At 38.5% G+C, this 22,312-nt stretch overlaps 1 protein-coding gene across 12 annotated transcripts in view; it reads left to right on the forward strand.

Moving 5' to 3' along the window:
* The first annotated feature begins 2,089 nt into the window (after positions 1-2,089).
* CTDSPL2 (CTD small phosphatase like 2) overlaps positions 2,090-22,312 on the forward strand; it is an 88,992-nt gene continuing 68,769 nt past the window's right edge. The window contains exons 1-3 of one of the 12 annotated variants that reach the window (XM_072808196.1): positions 2,502-2,711; positions 15,189-15,245; positions 16,121-16,364. The gene's annotated coding sequence lies outside the window, so the exon portion shown is untranslated. The other 11 variants (XM_072808187.1, XM_072808193.1, XM_072808195.1 and 8 more) reach the window with 11 other exon arrangements.

Consider the following 22,312-nt stretch of genomic DNA (forward strand, 5'->3'; position numbering starts at 1 on the left):
ATATTTTTGGGCAGTCCCGGTGGCTCAGCAGTTTAGGGCCGCCTTCAGCCCAGGGTGGGATCCTGGAGACCCGGGATCCAGTCCGAAGTCAGGCTCCCTGCATGGAGCCTGCTTCTCCCTCTGCCTGTGTCTCGGCCGCCCCCCCCCCCCCGCAATGTCTGTCATGAATAAATAAATAAAATCTTTAAAAAGCTCATATTTTTAAACCTTTATTTCATTCTAAAATCTTGGACAGAATTTTTACTGAAGCTTAAAGACATTAACAACTATTATTTAAGGAGCAAGGAAAACACCTTATTGAATGTTTTTCCGTAAATAATATCTCATTTGATTTCAAAACAATCCACTTAGATATTGCAGAAAAGAATCTAGTAGACTATTAGATGTAAAAGAAGGTGAAAATCAGAAATAATACAGTCAACTGTGAACAAATGGTATTGAAATATTAAATAAATTGCAAAAGCACTTAGACTTGCTACCAGCAGCCTTTCTAAACTTAACATCTAACAATCTAACATTGCCACAGGAGACAGTAGGAGGTGCTGTAATGAGCAGAAGGGGGGCTTGAGTCCTGATTATATTTCTTCCTGGCAGATTGTCTTTGGATAATACATCTGTTTTTTTCTTTTTTCTCCCCTCTCCTCACCTTAAAAAAAATTTCAGTGTCTTCAGCTGAAGAGTTTGGGGACTAATATCACCTATTTTATTTTTTTCCTGGGGTTGTTGGGGAAATCAAAATGCATGTAAAACTACTTTGTAAATGGCATACTTGTTTTAGAAGAGTGAACACTGGAAGTTACTACTACGGGGAACAACTTTTTTCAGAAATATTTCCAATTTTTACCTGATTTAAAAATTATTTTGGTAATCAATTGGGGGTAATTGTTTAGTCTATATTCTAATTGCTTTCCGTGATACACACTGGATAATCAGTAACTGTTTGTTGATTTTCAATTATTTTGTGGACTAATACCAGTTCTGCACACAGTTACACCACGTCCTGTCAATGTCTCATTTAGAGCATTCTTGTATTAGGAAGAGACCTGGTACAAATGAACTCTGAGCTCTGACAGGATCTGTAGTATATAAGGCTATCAGGAGACAACCCACCTCCTCCACACTTTGAAACCACCAGATTCACAAGATTCTCTGCTTACCTGCGTCTCATCTCTCTCCACTATCTTCCCCTCAACTCCTGTATCCCTGGTGCACAGAACTACTTCCCTAATTGCTCAGTGCAATTTCATTTTTGGATTTTTCCATCTGTCGTTTCCTTTACCTAGACACTTCCCTTCTAACATCGATTCTTCACGCCATCATCTCATGAAAGCCATCTCAAACCCTCACTCAGTTGTACGCCTGTCAAGAACTCCTTGTGGTCATTTTAGCTGTATTTAAATTGTTTACTTGTTTGTCTTCAATAGACCATGAACTCTGGGAAGGCAGGGTCCACGTCTGCCTTGTATCCCTCGCATCTAGTATGGTCCTCACACCCTGTGTTTTTTTCAGTAAATGTTTCTTGATTGAATAACGTGAATGGCCCAAGAGTTTTAGCAAAGAGATGATGCTCTTCCAACCACTACACTCGGTTTTCTGATATTCCACTAGGGCTGGGCGCTTGGATTGACACATTTCCACCCCGTGAGGCTGACGGTCGGTCCTTAGATAGACTCAGTAATGCAGGTAGGACCCCAGTTGTCTGAACGATCTGGCTTCTCGGAAGGACCACCGCCGACATCGCGTGGAGTCGAACGGCGTGGGTGTGCATGGCAGATCCACAAGCGACTGCTATGCTCTCTAGGCAGAGCGCTGGAAAGAGGACCTTCAACGGCCACCCGGATCCCTGGAAAGAAGGAAGGATTCGTCTCACCACGGCCTCCGGCAGCGCTCCCTGCACACGACCTCCTCCAGCGCGCCAAGGCGTTAGTCCCACCCTGTCCCGCTTGGCCCCACCCACCTGGCGCGCCCGGGTTGCTAAACCCCAGCGGCCAGGGCGAGCGCCGCGTTCCTAAGCCCCGCCTCCCGGGCGAGGGCGCGCTCCCCCTCCCAGCCCTGCCTAAGCAGTTCCGTTAGCAGCGGGAGGAAAAACCGTCCTTCGGATCCCCGCCTCTTCACTCCCAACGCTTTACTCCCTACTCCTCCTGCAATCACTACACAGCCAGCTACGGAGGCCCCTAAAGTACAAATATCCCCCGGGCCCTGGTGTAGCCTCATAGGTTTTGTCCTTGTTCCTCCATTCGGTCCTAAGGGTCTGCGTTCAATTTTTGTCAAGAATCGGGTTTGTGAGTTTCTTCTGGCGGCAGGAACTCCTAGGCCCTTTACGGAACTAAAAGTTGTTTTTTTGTTTGTTTGTTTGTTTTTGTTTTTGTGGGGGCTTTTTGTTTTTTGTTTTCTGTTTTGGTTTGGTTTGGGTTTTTTTTTTTTTTTTTTTTTTTTTTTTTCTTTGCCGCTGAAGCCTCCCGCATTCCTTCCCTCCCACCTCGCGGAATTGTGGCGGGAGGGGGAGGAGGAAGCCAAGGCGCCTGCGCGGAGAGGCCGCTTTCCATCCGGGTCTCTGTCCGTGCGGTGCAGCAGGTCGGTAGGCGGGAAATGGCGACTGGCTGAAGGAGCTGGTTCTGTTGCTGCTGCGGGCTAAGCGGGAAAGACACCACACATTGCGCAGTCGGGACCATCGCCGGAGCCTGAGGACACTTCTCTGTCGTCACAGTTAGGTAATCCCCCTCGTCCAGACACTGCCGCTGCTTCCAACCTTAGTCCTCCTCTTCCAGGGCCGTCTGCCGGGGTCTCCTCCCCTTCCCAACCGGGTTCTCCAGCGGCTCGGCGCCTTGGTAGGCATGCACCATTGGCGCCCTGTAAGTGCGCGGTGTGGAGCCGCTCTTCTCTGGACTTTCCCCTGGGAACAGAAAGGGAGCTCACTTCCCGCCAGCTTCAGCTCCCGGGCTGCGGCCTGTGTTGTGATTTCTGGGGTTAGATTTCACTTTGCTACCCACCCCCACCCCGATCTCACGTTCCTAGTCCCAAACCCTGTGGTCCCTCTGGGTAGTTGGGTTAGATCAGCTTTTCTAACCTTGGCCCACCTGATGTTTTCGATATTTCATTCTTTCTAGTAGGGTGCTTTTAGGGGGGCGTTGCTCTATCTCAGTTTTTATAAACATCTTTCGAGGATCTGGAATTAGATATTTCATCAAGTTCTGTTTATCTTCTGTACTGTTGAAATGTTGACTTGACATTGTTACTTTTTCGAATCAGGAGTGGTAGTAAAGGACAGCCCATGTGGAAGGCCTGTGGTTTCTGTAGTGGTCAATTAAGGGTGAATCTTATCGGCCGTAGTAGTCGCCGCTTTCCTTGGGTATTAAATGACTATGTGCATGTTTACTTTTTCATTCTTGACTAGAATTCTGTGGTAAATAATTGCATAAGTAAATCGTGTTTATTTACTTCTCACCCTAGTGGTGGCTGGATGTGTGAATGATGTTAAGCACTTTAGAGTACCTTAGGGAAGCCTAAAGAGATACTGCTCGTAAACTGCCCTAAGATCTTGAAATGAAATGTACTTAGTAAATGTTCCTCCTAGGCAAGGATTTATCCTTCTAGCGCTAATAAAGCGGTACCATGATTACTGCCCAATAAGGATATACAAATTAGTACTTAAAAGATAGATTTATCTTAGTAATTTTCAGATTGTAGATTTCTTTACATACAGTTTCCCCATTCTTTGCCAAGTTTTAAATTCTTCGTTTGTTGTCCACCTGTAATCCTTACAAAAGCAAGGAACCGGTAGTTAAGGCTAGTTTCATTCCGCCCCCCCCCCACCTTTTTTCTTATATTGCAAACCATTTGTCCATAGAGAAAAGTAGAGTCAGTTGGTGTTTTTCAGAATTTGTTTTTCAATATTGTTGAATTTGAGGCCTTCGTATTTTTCCCTTAACTAGCTAAATTTTTTAAATGTGGCTTATGTTACATATCAGTCAATGTTTATAACTCAAAGGTTTTTTTCGCTTTTCTAGGTTTAGTTTAGATGACTTTACTAATGTTAGCATATTAGGATTAAATTTCAGTGATAAACAACATCATTATAATTGTCTTTTGGTAGATTCCCCCCAAGGTCATAAAGAAAGTCAAGGCAAAAGTAGCTCTTAGGTGAAGCAGTCTTTTAGGATTGAATTGAACCTCATACTTGTCTTCCAGGAGCAAAAGAAGAGTGGGTGGGAAGTGGAGATGAGGGCATATTGGATACTTGCTGAGCCTATTTGTTTAAAGAATAGGGCCAAATATGTGACTTAAAAGAATGTAGAATAAATTATTTGATTTGCGAAGGTTTTAATCTCTACTTTAATGACCTTTTTGGGTAGTTTATAAAGCATTAATTTTTTTTAAACATTAATGTTTTTAATAAAATTTGGTTTACAGATAGCTGAGTAAGGATTGTGTGTAGATTTTGTCTTAAAAAACTCTCCCAAATTGTTTTAATTCTATGTTCATACAGTACCTGTGCTCTTTTCATATTCTTCTCAGTAGGAGTTGAAAGAAAGTAAAAGCTCTAAGTGGTATAGACCTTAATAATCTCTGTGGACTTGTAGGTGTATAGAAATTCCAAATAGGATTGTATGGAAAAACTGAATAGGATTGGTATGTTTTATAATATTCAATATAATGTCTCAGGCATTTCATTTGAGCTAGTAATGTTATTCTTTTTCCACTGTTAAGAAATTAAGAATTGGAGAAGTTTGCTCTTCCCCAAATTTATCTAACTATTCTTATGTTTGAGATTCTGTCTAGAGGTTTCTTCACAAGATTATTATAATACAAAATCCATACTCTTCTGTTTTTTTTTCTTTTTTTAAAGATTTTATTTATTTATTCATGACAGACACACACACACACACACACACACAGAGAGAGAGAGAGAGAGAGAGAGGCAGAGGGAGAAGCAGGCCCCATGCAGGGAGCCGGACATGGGACTCGATCCCGGGTCTCCAGGATTACACCCCGGGCCGAAGGAGCACTAAACTGCTGAGCCACTGGGGCTGCCCCTATTCTGGTTTTAAAAAAAACTTGGATCTGTTGTTCAGAAAGACACGTGAGGCTCTAGACTTGTAACTAACTATAGGATTAATTGCAGATGGAATGAAATGGTATTAAATTATCTCAGTCATAAGAGACTGTACTTTGGATTAATGCAATAAAGAATAAAGTGGTTTGTTAGAATTTGAAGTAAACTGTGTAATTATATTTGTAATTGACCAAGTTGTGAAAAATCATAAAGTAGAAAAGACACTGTAAAGTCATAAGTATCAAATGTTCTGAAAAAGTCCTCATATATGGTGTGCTAAGGTAATTTTTCTGGGTGGGTTAAAAGGTTACCTGACCATTTTAGGGGCCTGCTTGACCCAGTTGGTAGAGCACGCAACTCTTGGTCTTGGGGTCATGAGTTCAAACCCCACATTAGAGATATATAGAGATTACGTAAAAATTTTAAGAAATTAAAAGAAAGTTACCTGTTTGAACTGGATTAGCTACAGAGAGTCATTTGCTCTACTTTGAAAGTGAGAAGATTTAACAGATATAAGACTTATGATAAAACCATACAGTCATAATTTTAGTTATCACTTACTTGACATTTGCCACGAGGCATATATCTAAGCCAGACATATATTCCCTACTGGTTGTATATGACTACATTAATTTTTAGTTTAAACTGTATTAAATTGTAATTGGATCTACATTACAGATAGGTAGATTAGATGGTTGACTGTGTAGCATAATTTGAGAATTGCCAGTGCCAAACTTTGTGTCTGGTGTGTTATGGAATTCATTTTTAAAATGACTTATTGATATTTCTTATATTCCCTGTATGAGTGAAACCATATAATGCTAAATTCAAATAAATAAATAAAATAATGTTTAAAATCACAAATTCTCTGGAGAAAATTTAAACTGTTGTCTTTTATTGGTAATATTATCCCATATTAGTTTATCAAATAAACTTGCTGATACCACAAACAGGTGAGGGTTCAGAGGCAGTGGAATGTAGAAGTAAGATTTTATGCACTCACTGATCAGGAGAGGTGTGGCATATAGGAACACTGTTTAGCGGGAAAAGGCATGATAAGGGTTGAGTTGTAGTGAGAAGCTTGGGTTTCTTGGGGTCCTTTACGAATCTTGTGAATCTGACAGTAATGAGGGGTAAGACTAAGTGTGGGCTAAAGAAGAATGGTAGAATCTTAAGGACAAATATGGCTTATTGGTTTGGCTAGCCCTTTTGTTTGCTTCCCTCATCTCTAGGTCCCCCAGTTAATACGGTTTAGAAGAATGAAGGGAGGGCAGCCTGGGTTGGGTGGCTTAGCGGTTTAGCGCCACCTTCAGCCCAGGGCGTGATCCTGGAGACCCCGGATCGAGTCCCACATCAGGCTCCCTGCATGGAGCCTGCTTCTCCCTCTGCCTGTGTCTCTGCCTCTCTCTCTGTGTCTCATGAATAAATAAACAAAATCTTAAAAAAAAAAAAAAAAAAAAGAGTGTAGGGAAACACTAATATGCCATTTTTAAAAAGTAGTGTTGTAAAATTTTTACGTAATAAGTCTTTTAACTTTATTATAAGGTCACAATAGACCATTTGAGTATATTTTGAATCCCATGTTTTATGGTATTCATAAATTCTCCTGTATTTATTTAGAGAGATTGTAGGAAAGGAAGTATGTCTAGATTAAACATGAATCATCAGCAGTACTTTAACTTGAGGTTTTAGCAATCATGTTTTCATAAGAGCTGTAATAATTTTAGTATAAGGAAATGTGTTTACTACTTTAAAGAAACTTAAAGCTGTAGTATTAGAAGGGACTTAAGGGCCACCTGAGTGGCTCAGTTGTTAATAAGCATCTGCCTTAGGCTTGGGTTATGATCCCAAGGTTCTGGGATGGAGCCCCACATCAGGCTCCCTGCTCAGTAGGGAGCCCGCTTCTTCTCCCTCTCCCTCTGCCTGCCACTCCCCCCCCCCTTGCGCATGCTCTCTAATAAATAAAATCTTTTTAAAAATAAAGGCACTTGAATACTGCATAGATAATAGAGATTAATATTTAGTAATAGTTGTTTATATCTTTCAGGAAGAATGTTTTCTTTTTTTGGATTAAATTCTTCCATATCAAGTAATTCTTTGAGGGGCACCTGAGTGGCTTAGTCAGTTGATCATCTGCCTTCAGCTCAGGCCATGATCCTGGAGTCCTGGGATTGAGTCCCGCATCTGATTCCTGCTCAGCTTCTCCATCTGCCCCTCCCTCTGCTCATGTTCTCTCTCTCTCAAATAAATAAATAAAATCTTAAAAAAAATTCTTTGGGAAGTAAAAAAGCAGAGATATTGCTAAAAGTAAATAAGAGGGGGAAGATTAAGACCCTATTAGCAGCATAACGATAGTTTAAGTTTCTCAGGTTGACCAGTTTAATCTTTAATTAGGAATTTAGAAGTATGCCTTATTGAAAAAAGTATGTTACTTTTTTAAAAAGATTTTATTAATTTGTGTGAGAGAGAGAGAGATTGCACAATTGCGGGGTGGGGGAGGACAAAGGGTGAGGGAGAAGCAGATGGGGGGCTCCATCCCAGAACCAAGAGATCATGACCTGAGTCAAAAGCAGATGCTCAACTGACTGAGCCACCCATGTGCTCCAAAGAGTATATTACTCTTTAAAAGAAAAATATCCAGAACACATAAGTATCTTTTTAGTTGAGAAAAAAAAACTATGATTATTTGTTTTAGTAATAATTGTTTTCTTCCTGGTATTCCCCAAATATGTATGATTATCCTGTTTCATTGAAAATGATTAACCTTTCACTGACCCCCCCTTTTTTTTTTTTTAAGATTTTATTTATTTATGAGAGACAGAGAGAGGCAGAGACATAGGCAGAGGGAGAGGGAGAAGCAGGCTCCATTGCAGGGAGCCTGATGTGGGACTCGATCCTGGGACTCCGGGATTACGCCCTCAACCAAAGGCAGATGCTCACCCGCTGAGCTACCCAGGCATCCCCCTTTCACTGACCTTACAAGTACCTGTTTTAGTATATTTTGTTAAATAAGGTAATTATATAATCCTTTAATTTTCTGAGGTACTAATAAAAATTATTTGAAAAATATTCACAATCACATTTCAAACAATCAAGCACTTTTCCTTATTGAGAGTCTACCTTATTTTTTTAGTTATAGCAAACAAAATGTAGTTCTCTTAGAGAATTATGATTATACCTTGTCTTTGACAAGTTATTTGTTTATTTGGATTTTAGTTTTTATGTAGTCTTTGCCCCCAACCTGGGGCTTGAACCACGACCCCAAAATCAAGAGTCGTGAGCTTACCCACTGCCAGCCAGGTGAATTTCTATTGAAATCATTAGGGCATGTGAGACTTTTGATTCTGGGGTGTGAGTTCAAGTCCCATGTTGGGGGTGGAGTTTACTTAAAAGTTCACTCTTCATAGATCTTGTCTTTAGTTTATCTCCATCAAAATGACTAACTTTTCCTTGGAATGTGGTATAATAATAGTAGGGATTATTTCAGGTACTGTAAATGTATTTTTTTTAAAGAATTTTTATTTATTTATTTGAGAGAGTGATAGAGTGCACAGAGGGAGAGGGGGAAGCAGACCTCCTGCTGAGTGGAGAACCACTCCATCAAGTGTTACTGATAGGAATTTTTTTCATACCATGTAGTTGAATGTTTTTTTTTTTTTTAAGATTTTATTTATTTATTCATGAGAGACACACAGAGAGAGTCAGAGACACAGGCAGAGGGAGAAGCAGGCTCCATGCAGGGAGCCCGATGCGGGACTCGATCCCCGGTCTCCAGGACCACACCCTGGGCTGAAGGCGGCACCAAACTGCTGAGCCACTCGGGCTGCCCGAATGCTCTTTTTACAAGATGTTTAAATCATATTTATTGATGGTAGTTAAAACAATCTTCAAATTACTGTTGTTAAAGATTAGGTGAAAGAAATACAGGGCAGCCTGGGTGGCTCAGTGGCTTAGCGCCACCTTCAGTCCCGGGTGTGGTCCTGGAGACCCAGGATCGAGTCCCACATCAGGCTCCCTGCATGGAATGGAGCCTGCTTCTCCCTCTGCCTGTGTCTGTGCCTCTCTCTCTCTCTCTCTCTCTCTGTGTGTGTCTCATGAATAAATAAATAAAATTAAAAAAAAAGAAATATAAAAATGTCCTCAGCAGGATATATAATATATATTGATTTTGCCCTAAGGATATTTCTACTGAGGACATACAAGGTTTTAAGTGGGGTACCACTAGTAGTATTTTAAAACATATATCTGAATGACTGTGCCTTAGTAAGTTTTTTCAGTGATTAACAAACTGAATAATGCCCTCTATTCTCAGAGTGTTTCAGTCATCACTAATTTAACAGTCCACATATTTTATTTCTCTAGAGAAAAATAATTGATCATGGATTTAGAAAAAGCATTCTTTGTTGTTGTTCATCAAAGAAAATTTTGAGAGGAAAAAATCCTCATAATTTTATCAACCTAACTCAGCAGCTCTTCTATTTTTTATATATTCTCTATATTTTGATAAGTGCTTTTGGTTATAAGTTTATTATATTTAGTAGTTTTTGAAGAATTTTACAATGTTAATAAAAAAGAGAAAGTCATACATCAAAAATAGTAATAACTCCAAAAGACCACCTGTCTTTATCACATGCTTTTTTGGGGGAAGTATTTGATGAAAACTTTTTTTTTTTTTTAAAGATTTTATTTATTTATCCATGAGAGATACAGAGAGAGAGAGAGGCAGAGACACAGGCAGAGGGAGAAGCAGGCTCCATGCAGGGAGCCCGACGTGGGACTCGATCCACGGTCTCCAGGATCAGGCCCTTGGCTGGAGGCAGCGCTAAACAGCTGAGCTGAGTTTTCGGGCTGCCCTGAAAACTCTTTTTGTAGTAGAGTTGATGCTTGTGTAATACTCCTCTACTTATTCTTTCTGCTCTAATTGATTTTTGACTTTTATTAGGTGTTAAGTAGGAGGGACAGAGAAATCTCTTCCTCTCTGAAATCATTTAATGAAGGCTTAGGGGTGAAGTGGAGATTAAAGTGGACAGTTGTAATATCTGAAGCTGTTGATTTCAGATTAGTCAGGCTAGAAATATAGATCATGAAAATAGATGCTGACACTTTTGAAAATGTTATTTGGTATCAATGAAGGCAGTGATTTTTAGCTTTTTCTCTCATGAGTATAAATTTAGTAGTGATACCATTTATAACACTATAAATTAACAAACCCTTGGAAATCTAGAGCTAGAGGAGACCAAAGGGGTCATCTAGTCCAGTAAAGTCTTTGTTTTATTAATGATGAGCCATTCTGAAGACTTACCATGTAGTAAATGTTTGTCTTAATTAGGGTGCTGTGGGATGAGTTGTATGTAATGGAAGGATGAAAACAGCTCAGATTAATTAATGACTCATTTCCCATTTTGGCAGCTCTCTTTTTTTTTTTTTTTTAAGGTAAAATTTACATGTAGTGAAATGCATAGAACTGATGTCCAGTAACAACTTCTGTTGAGGAAATCAGGGATGCCTGGGTGGCTCAGCAGTTAAGTGTCTGCCTTTGGCCCAGTGTGTGATCCTGGAGTCCTGGGATCAAGCCCTACATCGGGTTCCCTGCATGGAGCTTGCCTCTGCCTCTGCCTGTGTCTCTGCCTCTCTCTCTGTCTCTCATGAATAAATAAATAAAACCTTAAAAAAAACCCAAAACTTCTGTTGAAATCAAATGCTAGAATGATTGCATGATCACTTAATCATTGGTTGATCAGTGTCACACTTAACTAATGGTAAGATTCAGGACTGATACTTCCCTATTATCCTTCAATAACTCCCTTAGGAGGCTACTCCATAACCTTGCATGCATATATTCTTTATATTGCCAACTTATAAAATTACGTATATCTAGATTTAATGGGAAAACCCAGACTTTTCCTTTAAAGCTTGATATCTAATCTTTTTATAGTTTTCTTTATACTTATTACCCACTTTTATTTCCCTCTTCTCTGCTTCATTCAGCAAATACTTGTTTAAAGGATGTACATTAGGCTAGTCCTAGATAATTTGTTAAGAATCTTTTATATGTAGTGTGCTGTTTTGTTGTTTTGATAGAAATTTGTGCACTAAAGACCTCAGTAGCAAATTATTAACTGAATTTATGCTTGTAGCATTATTATAATCTTGTTAACACAAGATAATTTGTAACTGTAATTGTTTGCTTCAGATATTGCTTGGAATCAGGGATTTTGTGAAGAGGAAGGAAATCTTATGAGGAAGAAACATTTTTAGTTTTATTTATAGTTCTTTTTTTTTTTTGTGAGTAAGAATTGATTGCTGCAGTGAGGATTGTTTATGTTTTAGTGACATAGTTTTTTCTCTGGTCTCTGAGGAAAATGAGAAAAATTATGGTGTAGTTCAACAGAGTTTGAATTTTCTTTTGTGCCAGGTTACTGGAGTTACAGATAAGACTTTTGCCTTCAAGACTCTTACAGTCTAGTATAATTAAAGATACATAAATTATTTCAATAGGATTTGTTAAGAGCTTAGGTAGCGATAATCACAGGTTTACATAGGCTTAGGGATGTGGAGGTGGTTACTTAACTTACTGGAGTGCATGATACTTGAGCCAAGCTTTCAGTGATGAAGGTAAGAATTAGTTGAAAGAATGTTTGTGGTAAAGAGAAAAGCAGAAGCAGGATACATACAGCACAACGTGGCAGGAAACTATTACTATTGGACTGCAAAGAGTGGCACAGCAAATAGCAATGAAAAAAGGCTTGGAGAGGTAGATCGTGTAGGGTTTTATATATATATATGCCAGAGTTCAGTCTTTATTTTGAAGGCAGTTAATGAGAAGGAACAGGCAGATTTGTGGAGTGTGGAGGATGGATTTAAAGGGGACAGACTGAGAAATGATTTAGAGGTAAAATCATCAGGATGTGACGATTGACTCTCTGGGGGACAAGGGAGAGGAGGAATGAGCAGGATGTTTAGGATGATTTCTGGTTTGGTTGATTAGATAGATGGCAGTAGCATTACTTGTGATCAAGCATGTAGGAGGGGGTCCTGGCTGGCTCAGTCGTTAGAGCACGCATGTGGCTTTTGATCTTGGCTTTGTGAGTTTGAGCCCCACACTGGGTGTAGAAATTGCTTAAATAAATAAGCTTTTAAAATAGGAATATAGTAGGAAATATATAGTAGGAAGAGCAAGTCTGTGAATGAGGGTGGAAAAGTGAGTTCAGTTTTGGGTAAGTTGAATTTGCGGTGCCACATGTTGAGTGTGTTGAGAAGTGTTGAGAAGGCTGTTGGATGTGAATCTGAAATTTAGAGGTGATAGAGAAACTAGCAGAATTAACTTTGTAATTGGTAGTGAGCATTTGGAAGAGGCTTTTTTTTTTTTTTTTAAGATTTTATTTATTTATTCATGAGAGACACAGGCAGAGGAAGAAGCAGGCTCCATGCAGGGAGCCAAATGTGGGACTCCATCCTGGGACTCCAGGATCACGCTCAGCGGAAGGCAGATGCTAAACCACTGAGCCACCCAGGCATCCCTGGAAGAGGCTTTTCTTTTCACACCCTCACAACTTTCCCAATCCTTTTAACTGGCCTGCAGGTAAATAGAAAGCGAAGTTCATTGCCCAGTTTTAGATTGATGAGCAATCAGTTTTTTCTATTCCTGAAATGAGATCTGGTTTAAATGTTGAAGAAGTGGAAACGTTTTACATTATATACTCACCCCCTTCTGCAACATCAGGAGTTTGCACCCTTAATGTGTCATTGTCGTTAGTAGTATTTATTTCCATAGTGTACTCATTTCCCAATCTTGTTTTATTCTATATTACTGATAATAGGAAAGAACTTATCTAGTAATGGAGCTCCAGAGAACTTAAAGGATATGTTAAATTCTAACATAAATAGAATTATCAAGATGAGGCAGTATGTGCATATTCAAAATTCTTCCTTTTACATTTTAAGTTTAAATAATAATATTAGGTTATTGCAAGTGTTGAGTAGGCAGTATCTGACTGGTATTTGGCCCAGTTAATATGTACCATTTAATTTTGTTATCAGGGTAATGCTGACCTCATGAAAATGAGTTGGGAAGTGTTCCTTTCTGTTTTCTAAAAGAGTTTGTAGATTTGGTGTTTTTGTTTTAAATGTTTGGTAGGATTCTACAGTGAACTCATCTGCACCCCTGTGTTGAACACTTGTCCTATAATTTGAATTTTTATAGATAGATATAGGGCTGATCAGGTTACCTATTCTTTTTTTTTTTTTTAATTTTTATTTATTTATGATAGTCACACAGAGAGAGAGAGAGAGAGGCAGAGACACAGGCAGAGGGAGAAGCAGGCTCCATGCACCGGGAGCCTGATGTGGGATTCGATCCCGGGTCTCCAGGATCACGCCCTGGGCCAAAGGCAGGCGCCAAACCGCTGCGCCACCCAGGGATCCCCAGGTTACCTATTCTTGTGTGATCTCTTGTGTTCATGTTTTTTTAAGAATTTGACTTTCATCTAAATTGTTGAATATATGGACATAAAGTTTATAACATTCCAATATTGTTCTTACGTCTGCGGGGTGTGTAGTGATTTTCACCTTCCCATTCTTGATATTTGTAATTTGTGTCTTTTTTTCCTTAGTCTTGCTAGAGGTTTATCAATTTATTGATCTTTTCTAAAAATCAGCTTTTGATTTCATTGAGTTTTCTGTTTTTGACCTCATTGATTTTTGGTTCTGCTGAATGCTTTGTCTCTTGACAGTGGGTTGTATATTCTTTTTTTGTGTGTCTTGCAATATTTTATCGAACACTAGATATCATAAATAGGACAGTAAAGACTGAGTAGATAGAATATATATACCTGGAAAACTGCATACCTGGATTTTTTTTAGTGTAGCAGTCCGAATAAGCTGAGTTTTGGTTTTGTTGTTGCAAAGAATTTTTCTTTGCAAAGAGTATTTTAAATGCATCATTGATTGATTTCAAACTTCTCTAGTGTTACTTTGTGCTTAAGCTAGAAATGAAGGCAGGAGAGAAAGGGTTTTTCAGTTTTCCTGATTGACTCTCAATTTTTGGCTGTCCTTGTGTACTTGTACCTCTATGCAGACTGTAAATGCTCCTTATTCTCTTCCCATGGTAGATTACAGTTATTGATCTGTGTTTATTAGCCTGGTGATGAACTCAGGAATATCTCTGTTGTCCCAAGTCCAGTCTAAGTCAAGAGTAGGCTCTGTGTATCTGGACATCAGAATGGATCTCTTTCAGTAATTGCCCCTCTGTGCTAAATCAGGCCTTGCAACTTTTCAGGTCTTGTTTGTTTATTTATTTATTTTAAAGATTTGATTATTTATTTGAGAGAGAGAGAAAAAAAAAATGAGCAGGGGGAGGGGCAGAGGCAGACTCCCAGACGAGCAGGGAGCATGACGTGCGTGCCGCTCGATCCCAGAACCTGATCCCAGGTCTCGGAGATCATAATCTGAGTCAAAGGCAGATACTTAACTGACTGAGCTACCCAGGCCCTCCCATCCTTTACAGTTTTTGTTATCTTTTCCTCAAACCCCTCTTTTTCCCAACCCTGCTTATCTTTCCATTCCATTTCCTGAAAGGCCCAGAAAAACCAGGAAATACTAAAATTTTTATCTCAAATTTAGATGAAATATTTCTGTACTTTGTATATCTGACAGTCCACCATTTTTTAGTCTACAGGTTATTTTGTCAGTTCTTATAAGTAGTAAATATATGAACAGCAGAATAGGAGGGCAAATTTTACTTAGTCCCCTTTTCTGTACTGTTGTTCTTCCCCTTTATACAGAAGTTTGTTAAAAATTTTTTTAGAAAGAGATTTTGTTTTCCCATTCCAGAGTCTCCCTCTCTTACTCTCTTGGAAACCTTTACCTTACACTATCATTAGTGGCTTAGAAAAAAGGATTAGTGGAGATTTGTAGTTTTTTTTCCTTTTTAATTGTGGTTAAATATAAGATAAAATTTACCATTTTAACTGTGGTTTTTTTTTCCATTTTAACTGTTTTTAAATGTACAATTCGGTGGTATTAAGTACATTCATCTTGTGCAGCCATTACCACTATCCATCTCTAGAACTTTTTCTTCCTGATGTGAAAGTCCATATCTATTAAATAATAATCCTCTTTCCCCTCCTTCCCTCAGGCCCTGGCAACCACTATTCTACTTTATGTCTCTACTGAATTTGAGTAGGAACCTCATGTAAGTGAAATCATACAATATTTGTCCTTTTGTGACTGATTTATTTTCCTTAGCATAATGTTACCAAGTTTTATCCATGTTGTAGCATATTGCAGAATTTCTTCCTTTTTAGGGCTGAATAATATTCCATTGTATATGTATATCACATTTTGCTCATCCGTCTGTTGATAGACACTTTTGCTTTCACCTTTTGGCTGTTGTGAATAATGCTGCTGTGGCAATGGCTATGCAATTATCTGTTTGCTTTCAATTCTTTATAGAGTATATACCTAGAAGTAGAAATGCTAGATCATATGGTAATTCTATGTTTAATTTTTTGAGGAACTGCCATAGTACTTTCCACAGTGGCTGAATCAATTTGCATTTTTATCAGCAGTGTACAAGGATTCCAGTTTCTCCACATCCTTGTTGATACCTCTTATTTTCTGTTTTTTGATAATAGCCATCCTAATGAATATGAAGAGGTATCTCATTGTGGTTTTGGTTTGCATTTCTCTAATGATTAGTGATGTTCAGCATTTTTTGATGTGCTTATTTGTGTATCTTCTTTGGAGAAATATCTGTTCAAATCTTCTACCCAGTTTTGAACCAGGTTGCTTGATTTGTTGTTATTGTAGGAGTTTTTAAAATATATTCTGGATATTTAAACCTTTATGAGAGAGATGATTTGCACATATTTTCTTTTCTTTCATAGTTACCTTTTCACTGTTCATAGTGTCTTTTGATGCACAAAAGTTTTTAACTTTGATGTAGTCCAGTATATCATTTTTTTCTTTTGTTGCTTGTTGCTTTGGTGTCCTATCCAAGAAATCATTGCCAAATCCAGTGTCATGAGCTCATCCTCTGTTTTCTTTTCTTTTCTTTTTTTTTTAAAGATTTTGTTTATTTATTCATGAGAGACACAGAGAGAGGCAGAGACACAGGCAGAGAGAGAAGCAGAATCCATGAAGGGAGCCGGACGTGGGACTCGATCCCAGGACTCCAGGATCACACCCTGGGCCGAAGGCAGGCGCTAAACCGCTGAGCCACCCGGGCGTCCCTCATCCCCTGTTTTCTTCTGAGACTTTAACTCTTAGGGTCTTTGATCCATTTTGAGTTAGTTTTTTTGTACACTGTAAGGTAAGGATCAGTTTCATTTTTTGCATTTGAATATTCAGTTTTCCCAGCACTAGAGATAGTTTTGCTATCGATAGGCTTGGTGTAGAAATATGGAGTATAGTTTTCCACATGGTTGGTGTAATGATGTAGATTTTAGATTTTTCTTTTCTTTCTTAAAGATTTGTTTATTTTAGAGCCGGGGAAGGGGCAAATGGGGTGGGGGAGAAAGAGACTCCCCACTGAGCATGGAACCTGATTTGGGGCTGGGTTCTGGGACCCTGAGATTATGTCTTGAGCCAAAACCAAGAATCAGATACTTAAACAGCTGAGCCACCAGGGCTCTGAGCTACCCAGGTGTCCCTAGGTTTTTCTATTCAGTTACATTATGGGTAAAAATATACTATAGGAGCTACCCTGGAACTGTAACCCCCATTTGTAACACTATTTCAATGAGAAGTTTTATTTTGAGCTTCTAACTGCCAATTTGTAAACACAGCTGTTTGTAAGTTAACCCTATTTTAAGGCTTTGTATAGATAGGGGTTCAGCAGGAAAATCACTTGTGAATGACTATGTATTTAGAAAAGAGCAGAAGTAAGAACAAACTTTAGAGGCTAATGGAAATTAAATTTTTGGTACCTTTCTAATTAGCTTTTTGTTGGTGATAAATATACCATTTTTATATTGTCGGTTATTTTTTATTGAAATTACCTGGAAATTGTTACTTAAAACACTTCTGCCATTTTCTCCACCTCATTTTCCTCCATTGTAAGATGGAAATAATGGACACTACTTTATGTTGTTGAAAGATTAAGTGAAATAATGTGTTTACAAAGCACTTAGGACGGTCCCTTGTACCTAGCAGTTAATAAAGGATGGCTGTTGGTTATTATATCACTTTAACATTTTCCATATTCAGATCCATGTAGTTAAGATAGGTACTTTATTTTTGAAAAGGATAGGTTAAGGGTTGGTTTTCTGGAGTGGACAGCAAACTTACTAGAAAACCAATACGATACTTTTTACACCATGCTTTTTGGATTATGCTTGTGATGTGCTATAATAGTAGTGTGCTTGTTTGGATTATGTTTCAGTATTCAGTTAAGCATGGACATTTGGACCTTTATTTTAGGATTTTAGTAATCTGTAAGAAATGCCAGGAGATTAAATTAGCAAATATTTATTGAGATCCTTGGAAATACAAAGTATTTTTGAAGTGTTAGTCATAGTTCCATTCTTTTGTGGGGCAAATAATGCAAATATCTTCCTCTAAATTAAGCCATAATTGGCAAACTAAAAAAGTTATATTTGTTTTTAAGTATTAAAATGAAAAAACTTGGGCAGCCCTGGTGGCTTAACAGTTTAGCACCACCTTCGGCCTGGGGTGTGATCCTGGAGACCCGGGATTGAGTCCCACGTTGGGCTCCTTGCAGGGAGCCTGCTTCTCCCTCTGCCTGTGTCTCTGCCTGTGTGTGTGTCTCTCTCTCTCTGTCTCTCATGAATAAATAAATAGAATCTTTTTAAAAATTAAAAAAAATAAAATGAAAAAACTTTACAAGCTTTGAGTTTTTTTTTTTTAAGCTTTGAGTTTAAAACAAAAATTATGCTTAACTAAGTTGCTAGAATTCTTCTTAGAAATTCTTCTTTATTTTATTTATTTACTTTTTAAGTAGGCTCTATACCCAGTGTGGAGCCCAACACAGTGCAGGGGTTGAACTCATGACCCCTGAGATGAGATCAAAAGTCAGATGCTCAACTCACTAAGCCACTCAGGTACCCCTAGAAATTCTTCTTTATTAGATAAGGGAATTGATGGTGTAATATAGATTTTATTCAGTTGACTTTAAATTTTTTTGGTTAGAACATTTAACATTTATAAATATTTGCGTTGGGAAGTAGTGAACTTCAAGTCTCCTTAAGCATTTGAGCACATTCTAGGTACCGTTAGACAAGGAAAACTACCTGAAAGATTTCTGCTTTGGGGAAGTTGAACTAAAGTCTTTTTCAACTTTAGTGTTTTGATCCTTAGAAAAAAATGAGGAAAGGGCATACATAGGCATTTAATGAAATGAGAACTAGAGGTAGCCTATAAATATAATTAAAACATTTAATTTAACCAGTCATTACTACAATTTAAAGTCATTTTTTCTTTCAGTTAGCAAACATTTTAAAAATTAAAAATAAATTTTTTTTTTAAGATTTTATTTCATCCATTCATGATAGACATAGAGAGAGAGAGGCAGAGACACAGGCAGAGGGAGAAGCAGACTCCATGCTGAGAGCAGGCGCCAAGCCACCCAGGGATCCCCAAAAAGAAATTTTGATGTGCAAGATTCGGTATATGGACAGGTGGGGCCCTCTTTAAGTCTCTGTACATGTGTGCTACCTCAGCCAGGAATATGATTGTCCCAGCACCCCTGCAACTTTAGACTCTTAGAGCTGTTGGTCCTAATAGTTTGCCTGCCACAGAAATGATTACTTATACCGAAATTGTCACTTAAACTGAGGACACCACTCAGTGTGGTCATTGCTCAACTGCTTTAAATCATGTGAGTCTCTTTTTATGAAGACCTCAAAATTGGCAGTCCTGTAAGCCTGACAGACCATCTGAGCTTGCAGGTAGGTAGAGGATACCGGAGTAGAGCAGCCCCAGATAAGAATGACACAGACAGACTCTTAATATTCTTACCCAAATATGAGCAGTCTTATAAACATTCTCAGATTGTTACATGTCTTTGGTTGATTTCTAGAGTACTGAAATGGTGGCTTTTATTATTTTGTCCAACTGAATGGTTGCTCTTTGGGGAGATCTTTGACCTCTTAACCTGGCCAGAGTCAGAATTCCAGGGATTTTATCTTAACTTACTCAGTATCTCTGTCGTCTTGTTCCCTACTGTGTCTAGGTTCCTCAGGATCCAGTAGATGACAGACCTGGAATTAGAAATCTGGATATTAATTAGGTTTATTTCACAATAGTCTTACAATAGCAGTGCCGGTGCTGTTATCATATATATGATTATTGAAGCCATATGTATACTCTTTTTGCTGTGTTCTTTCTATTCATCCCTCACTTTTTTTTAAAAAAGATTTTATTTATTTATTCATAAAAACACACACACACAGAGAGGCAGAGGCACAGGCAGAGGGAGAAGCAGGCTCCATGCAGGGAGCCTGATGTGGGACTTGATCCAGGGTCTCCAGGATCAAACCCCGGGCTGCAGGGGGCACTAAACCGCTGCGCCACCGGGGCTGCCCTCATCCCTCACTTTTAAATAGTTAAGTATATTTATTTACATTGTCAGAGAATAGTTAAGTATATTTATTTACATTGTCAGAGAATATACATACTATACTCTCCCTTTCAACCTTCATTTTATTTTTGCTGAATGAGTAACTAACTACATGTTGTATGTTTGACACTATCAGTTCTTAAGCAATATCTGTAGTCAGTTTTTTCTTTTTTTTTTTTTTAAGATTTTATTTATTTATTCATGAGAGACACAGATAGAGACAGGCAGAGACACAGATAGAGGAAAAGCAGGCTCCATGCAAGAAGCCTGACGAGGGTCTTGATCCCGGGACTCCAGGATCACGCCCTGGGCTGAAGGCAAGCGCCAAACTGCTGAGCCACTCAAGGATCCCCCAATTTTGTTTGCTTAAGGGCTGATTGATTTTTTAAGAAGGGCTCCATGAACACAGTATAACTAGAGTTCTTGCTCATTGATAATAGTTTGTGGCCATTATTCTTGTTATCTTGGTTGAATATAAAATTCTTGGTTTCATGTTCTTTTCTTAATTATTTTAATATATCAGTGTTGCTATTGGAAAATTTAGAAGAGTTTTTTTTTTCCATTATAAAGTCACTTAGTGCATGCCTATATCAGAGGTCTGCAAACTGCTGCCCATGGGCTGACTACCTGTGTTTGTAAACACAATTTTATTGCTCGCAGCCATGCCCATTCACTGACATATTGTTTTGGATGCTTTTGTTGTACAGTGCCATAGATAATACTGAAACCAGTGAGCATGACCTAGACATTGATATTTGAATTTCATTTAACTTTAACCCTGTGGTCTGCAAGCCGAAAATATTTACTGCTCGCTTTATTTATTTATTTATTTATTTATTTATTTATTTATTTATTTATTTATTTATTTGAGACACAGAGAGAGAGGCAGAGACACAGGCAGAGGAAGAAGCAGGCTCTATGCAGGGAGCCTGATGTGGGACTCGATCCTGGGACTCCAGATTCACACTCTGAGATGAAGGCAGAAGCTGAACTGCTGAGCCACCCAAGTGTCCCTACTGTATACTTTTATAAGAAAAAGTTTGCCTACATCTTGCTTAGATGCCCAAAGTATTTTTTCCCCTTTAAAGTTCAGAAAAGTCCTAGTAATTTCTATCAGACTATTTCTTCACATTTGCTATTCTCAGGTCTGTTTCTTTCAATATATAGTTTCATACTTTTTCTGATAAGTTCTCTTGTTTTTGAGTATCTGATCCATTTCCAATATTTACCAGTTTCTCTTCGATCTTTTTTTTTAAGATTTTTATTTTTTAGTAATCTCTATACCCAACATGGGGCTTGAACTCAAAACCCCAAGATCAGTTGCATGCTCCACCAACTCAGCCAGCTAGGTACCTCTTGAATCTTTTCTAATGTGTGAAAATATTCCTTCTTTGTTATGTTTATTTAATTCTTTGTTCCTTCTTTTTTGGTCTGTTTCTAAAATGAATTTAAAATTTTTTTTCTGTGTTCTTTCACTTCATTTCTCTCTCCTCAAATCTTGGTTAAAATTGTTAATAAGGGATCCCTGGGTGGCGCAGCGGTTTGGCGCCTGCCTTTGGCCCAGGGCGCGATCCTGGAGACCCGGGATCGAATCCCACGTCGGGCTCCCGGTGCATGGAGCCTGCTTCTCCCTCTGCCTGTGTCTCTGCCTCTCTCTCTCTCTGTGACTATCATAAATAAATAAAAATTTAAAAAAAAATTGTTAATAAAATTGGGACGTCTATGTGGCTCAGGGGTTAAGTGTCTGCTTTCGGTTCAGGGCTGATCCTGGAGTCCTGGGATCAAGTCCCATATAGGCCTCCCTGCATGGAGCCTGCTTCTCCCTTTGCCTGTGTCTCTGCCTCTCAATCTCTGTGTCTATCAAAAATAAATAAAATCTTTAAATAAAAATTTAGTATTAATGTCTTTAAGCTTGCTTGGAAATAGTGTGTAGTTGTGATCTGTTTTTGTGGACTTCTCTTTTGCAGTCGTCTTGTCTGTAGAAAGTTAGGGATTAAAAAAAAAAGAAAGTTAGGGATTAATTAGTTAATTAATTCAAAAAATAATATTCTATTTCTTTTTTTAAAGTAAGCTCCATATCCAACGTGGGGCTCAAATTCATGACCTCAGGATCAAGAGTCACGTACTTGGGGCTCCTGGGTGGCTAAGTGGTTGAACATCTACCTTTGGCTCGGGTCGTGATCCAGGGTCCTGGGATAGAGTCCACATCAGGCTCCTCGCAGGGAGCCTGCTTCTCCTTCTGCCTGTGTCTCTGCCTCTCTCTGTGTGTCTCTCGTGAATAAATTAAACATAATAATAATAAAGTCTTTTAAAAAAAAGTCACGTACTCTACCAACGAGCCCCCAAAAGGTAGAGGTTTTGTTCTGTGCTTCCTTTTTTTTTTTTTTTTTTTCTTATGATGACTATATGGGCTCTGATCTAATTTCTGTTACTTTTTAATGTGAAATTTGTTTTCTTGAACTTTTAAGAGGAGATTTAGTGCAAGACAGTTTTTGACTTAAATGGAGCTTTCTTTTATTTTCTTACTTCCTATGTTTGAAAATATGGAGGATTGCTTTCTTGAGATTGCTTAAGTTTATGTTCCTCTGCCCCCTTTTTTCTAGATGTTCTCTTTGCTTTTCTCATTTGATCCTGTCCTACGCTGTTTTTTTACTTAATATAGTTTCTTAGTGTTGAACCCT

This window comes from Canis lupus, chromosome 32 (assembly GCF_048164855.1).
Source record: "Canis lupus baileyi chromosome 32, mCanLup2.hap1, whole genome shotgun sequence".
Taxonomy (NCBI): domain Eukaryota; kingdom Metazoa; phylum Chordata; class Mammalia; order Carnivora; family Canidae; genus Canis; species Canis lupus.